The sequence below is a fragment of the Mytilus galloprovincialis genome, chromosome 6 (genome assembly GCF_965363235.1).
Source record: "Mytilus galloprovincialis chromosome 6, xbMytGall1.hap1.1, whole genome shotgun sequence".
NCBI classification, from domain to species: domain Eukaryota; kingdom Metazoa; phylum Mollusca; class Bivalvia; order Mytilida; family Mytilidae; genus Mytilus; species Mytilus galloprovincialis.
In genome coordinates, this window is record NC_134843.1 from 88677328 (window position 1) to 88682996 (window position 5669).

Below are 5669 nucleotides of genomic sequence, written 5' to 3' on the forward strand. Positions count from 1 at the left end.
ATACTTATTTCTTAATTAATTATTCTTAAAATATTCTGATTTCAACCATTGTTAGTTTCTTCAAAAACATAAATACAGTATATATTTTGTATATATTTCTTTGATTCCGATTGAATTAAATACTTTTGATAAGAATATTATCTTTCTGTTTTCCGATCTAATATTAATATTTTAACCAGAATCTTCTCCCTCGTAAGTCTATGATGAAATACACACTCAGTATCCCGTGGTTAAATCTTCAAACATAAGTAGTTCACATGTTATCGAGACAACATACAATACCACGTTATAATTGACCCAGATACACACAGTGTACAGTGGTCGTTTGAAAACAAATATAATTGCGTCGTCAAGGGCCATCAAGGGACCATATCAAAGACGTAGATAACAACCTGTTAAGACCTGTATAAATGACCGAAAACTTTCGAGACGTTCCGAGAATTTTATTCTGACTTCCGGCCGAGAGATATCGAGTGGCCCATAGACACATGCAAAACTCGCCAATATATAAGCATGAACCCCTCAGGGGGTTCATGCAAAAAACAAAATGTCAAACTGGTTTGGCACTTAAATGGCTTCATGGTGCCAAGAAATCTTTCTTTTGCATGATTAAAATTAAATAAATCTTTATTTTTTAAAATAAAATGACACATTTATTAAACTTCAATATGAGTATATGTATTAAAAAGTAAATATTCAAAAGACATTTCTCTTATATATACAAACAGTTGTCAACAGATTTATTTGTGACTTTTTGTCCTACCAAATGTGTGACTTTATGTCCTGTGACTTTCTGTCCGTTTACCTTTTGTAAACTCCTTCCCATTGGCGGATCCAGCCTCTTTTTTTTTTGAAGATCAATGAATTTGAATGGGTACATGTGGTTGGAACCCCCCTTTATCCTGGGTTGGGACCCCCTTTTTTAAAATGGCTGATCCGCCCATGCTTCCAGACCCTCATTGTAAACCCCTTCCAGACCCTCATGAGATAGAAGCAGAGACTAAATAAATGTCAGCAACTTACATTGTATGTTTACTGTACGATGTTTAACAATTGAAAAACATATCAAATAGTTGTACCTAATAGCAAGCTTGAAAGGCCTATACATGACAAAATGAAATTTTAAATAAGATTTAGCGTAATAAAAACCTGCAGAATGTTGTATGACATACATATAGGAAGTAAAGTTTAAAAGTAAGACAAATAGATGTTGTATAATAGGCTCTACAAATTCAAATTTCTTTTCAACTCTAAAATATTATTTTTTTTTAATTTAGAATGCCAAAAGAGGAAAAGATGTAGTATGTTAACAAAAGGAGTTAAAAAGAAAGGTAATCCTCTACCATGGACGACTGTTGGTACCATTATGGAGGAGATATCTGTTGCCGTTTCAATCCACACTGAAGATGAAAAGGATCATCCAACTATGACACATCTCTGGTCGAGTTTGTTCGTTCTGAGGAAATTTCTATTACTTCAGAAGAAGACAAAGGAGAAGTCTTGTTAGATGAACACTCAGACCACACTTATGCAGCAAAAGAACAGCCATTTGAGAATGAAAAAATATGTACGCTTGAATTTGATCGTCATGCTGATGTTTTTCTTGCACCACTGGAAGGCACAGAGCAACTGATTACACAAGAAATTGAGATATTTGCAGTGAATGAGACATACAATGAACATGAAGAACCTTGCCTTTCTCCCTTTCAGACTTTATGCAATTTATAAAAGTAATCATCAATGATACATACATATATCCCTAGCTGTACAGATACCGAAATTTGCATATAGTTGAACTGTACCAGATCAGTTGCAGGGAAATTAGCATGAAGCTCTCAGTTATCATTGACAGTAACATTATAAGTGAATGTTTGATAATAAAAATATTATTTATACCTGGAATGATTTTTGTTCACTTATATCTTGGTTTAATTATTGAAAAAGGATGGAATCATATGTAGTGATAGTCTAGATATCTTGAATACATAAATACATGTTAGTCTAGATATCTTGTATACATAAATACATGTTCTGATTTTCAATCTGACTGGTCTTTTTCATTTCAGAATAATGGGATGCATGTCGGTGTTTCTTTACAGATGTAATTTGGTTTATCCAAAAGCCACACCAAATTAATTGGTTTATAGGTTTTATAGATGTGCTTACTGTGGGAAAAAAAATAACAAAAAAAAAAAAAAAAACAAACAAGAATATAAAATTGTACGGCTTGTGATAATGGTGAAATCTTTTATCATGGCTTTATATTATGCTTGTGTCTTTCCTAAGTAAGAAGCCTGTAATTCACTTGTGGTTTGTTTGCTGTATATCATATTTGGATTTTTTGGTACATAAATCGGGTTGTTACTTTTCTTGTTTGAATTGTTAAACATTTTTCATAAATATACCTTGTGTAGTTGACAATGCAGTATGAATTTTACACTTTGCTAAGAGCCTTATGGTTACCTAAAGTTGTTAATGTCTGTGTCATTTGGTTTCTTGAGGAGAGTTAAATATTATATTGCATATACTGTACAGAAAAGAAATGTTATACACTCGCACATCAATATATAAAAAATATGAAATACTTTTCACTGGACGTTAGGCAACCATCAATTAAATCAGCCTGATCAACAACAAAGGTAGACACATTTTCGTGCAGTTTGTATAAAGTAAAAGAAAAAGGTTTTAACTTACAAATCAAGTCAAATAGTTGTAAAAGTATTTACACATGTGCATGTCTGTTTCAAAACTAAAAGGAGATTTTAACTTGTCCAAAAGTTAAAAAAAAAAGAAGGGAAACATGTACATTTCGAAACATTTAGATATCAATATGGCATTAAAACTGGTGTATGCTTTGAAGTTAACTTGCCAAGTTAGCAGAAGTATATTGTATATTATGACAATCATAAAAAAAAAATTAATACAAGCCCAATTAATAATGAACTAACATTTTTGTTTTCTACACATTTATTAATTTTATATTTGGTAAATAGTATTTTTAGAAAGAGTGTGGACACCTGTGGTGTAACAACTTCTTGTGTACCAGGTGTCAAATAAAACTCTTTTTTAACAGGTTGTGATTTACCTGACCATCGAATAATTCAAGTCTAATATACATGTCACACTGTGAATTTATGTCTCAGAGACAGGTGTATATTTAATAGAAAATAAACTCTGAATTTATTAAGTGCTAATTATTTAATATCGATTTTATTTTAATTCAATATCAAATTATGTCTCTTTTTCAATAATACAAATAATACAAATCAAAATTAAAATGACATTGAAATAAATAATTATGTATGAACTCAAATTATTTAATTAATTATGTTAAATTTAACACTGAAACAGTTAATTTATGATTAAACATTCACCCTTACTTCGAGTACTTTTAATACTTTGATAATGACTCTATTACCCAAAGAGATCTCGCGAGGTTTAAATCTGGCCGTGTGATATTACGGGATTTCGCCGAGTTGCCAATCTCTTGTATTATATGTCTCTGCTTAAAGTAAGGAAATCGAAGGGAAACGGGTAATTTTTAGCCAATGACTGAGAGCTAAAAAAAAATCAAAGGGGGCTCAATCGGCGACCCCCAAACCCCTGCCTCCCCTGAATTCGAACCCTAGTTACGGCCCTGAATTATACAAGATAATAAAATGAAAATTACGAAAAATGATTATTTTATTAGTAAGTTGACCTCAAAGTTTTTTTGTTGGTTATCCAGCATAGAAAAAAACCCAGATTTTTTTGGCAAACAATGTCAATGATGAATGTCAAAGAGAGAGAGAGAATTTCTATCCGAGTTAAATTTTTCACATAAGAAAATGGATTTCTTTTTCAGCACAGCTAGAGGAGCAATTCTTTCATTTCATAATATGTCTTGAATCATGATTGATTTTATTTGGAACCCTTAAAATGAAATTTACACCCCCCCCCCCCAAAAAAAAAAAACAACGTGAAAAGGGGAAAACGTGTATAGGTTTAATATATATTGTTGGTATGTGAGAGATGAAGATCTGTTTTGTCTCATTATTCCATACAGCGTTATCGTTGGTGTCATACTTCCCTTTCTCTATTAAAGAAGCGTAGCATAATGTTACCACTGTTTCGGGGTTTGTCTGTGCCAAAATCCCGATTAGGCTAAGCCCATTACAAGCAGCAAGAGTGCACTTTCTGAAATGTTTCGCCAGGATTGATTTTGTATTTTATTATGTCTATAAGGTAAATATTTAACAAATAACACATAAACTTAAAAGAGAGGCGAGATATACCCTGAAAGGGATATTCAGACTCATAAGTAGAAAACAAACCAACAATGTTATATATTTATTAAAAACGACAAATAGACAAACAACAGGTCACAAAACACAACACACACAACTAAAAACCGAATAACATGAATCCCACCAAAAAATAGGGGCATCAGATGAGTTAATATAGTACAATACCATGATCCACTTGTGGCGCCGTCGTGGTTACGACAATTGGAACATAACCGTCAGGCGAAATCTGTAAAGAAATATTCCATAACTGTCAACCAGCTCGTGATGCATGGGACCAGATTTTTTTCTCGAAAAAACGATTTTAACATCACCACTTTTGAAATATAGGTTCAATGTAGCTTCCTTGTAAGCAGCAACCCTCGGCAAGGAAAACTTGATTGAAATGCAAGCTCTGAAATATCGTTTCAACGGGAAGATATATATACTCCATATGCAGTCGTTGTTGGAATGTTGCTACATAGAAATGGAAAATCGCAAAAGTGAAGCTGCAATAATCTCTTTTTAACTGTATCTATTGCATCCTATATTTCCAGTTCGATGATATGTGTTCAACACTCTGAGAATCGAGAAAGCGAAATCGAGAAATTGAGGGATTTCCCGATTTCGCGTTTGCAAAGTGAAAGGAGAAAACACGAAAAAGCGAAAAGGCGAAATGGCCGCATCCGGCCACTATAGCATACAGAAATCCGAGATATCTATACTTTTATCAGATTCAATCACAATCTAATTAAAAACCGATCTCTCATCGCTCCTGTTTCTGATATGTCGCGCGACATATCAGAAACAGGAGCGATGAGAGATCGGTTTTTAATTAGATTGATTCAATCACTTATTGCTAGAAACCTACTTTTTATGACCAACAATCAATTTTTGAGGTCTAAAAATGTTAATTCCAGGTATTTGCCATTAACACAGACCTCCGGGTGCGGGAATTTCTCGCTACATTGAAGACCTGTTGGTGACCTTCTGCTGTTGTTTTTTCTATGGTCGGGTTGTTGTCTCTTTGGCACATTCCCCATTTCCATTCTCAATTTTAGAGATGTACGTACGATATCAGAGACCAACCATCAATGCATGTCTTATCGAAATAAGGTAACGAAAATACAGCAGTCAGTGGCGGATCTAGAAATTTCCATAAGTGGGAACCCACTGTCTGCCTAAGAGGGGGCCCGCTCCAGTCATGATTCAGTTATTCCCTATATAATCAACCATTTTTTTTCCACAATGATGACACTCCTTTAAATCCGGCTCTGATAAGTACCAAAATAAATGAGAAAACCTTACAGTGACAAATCACAGATTGTGTTTAATTTCAAAATATTGTGATATCATATGATTTGTGTTTCATTTCTAAATATTGTCATATGATATTACCTAATTTGA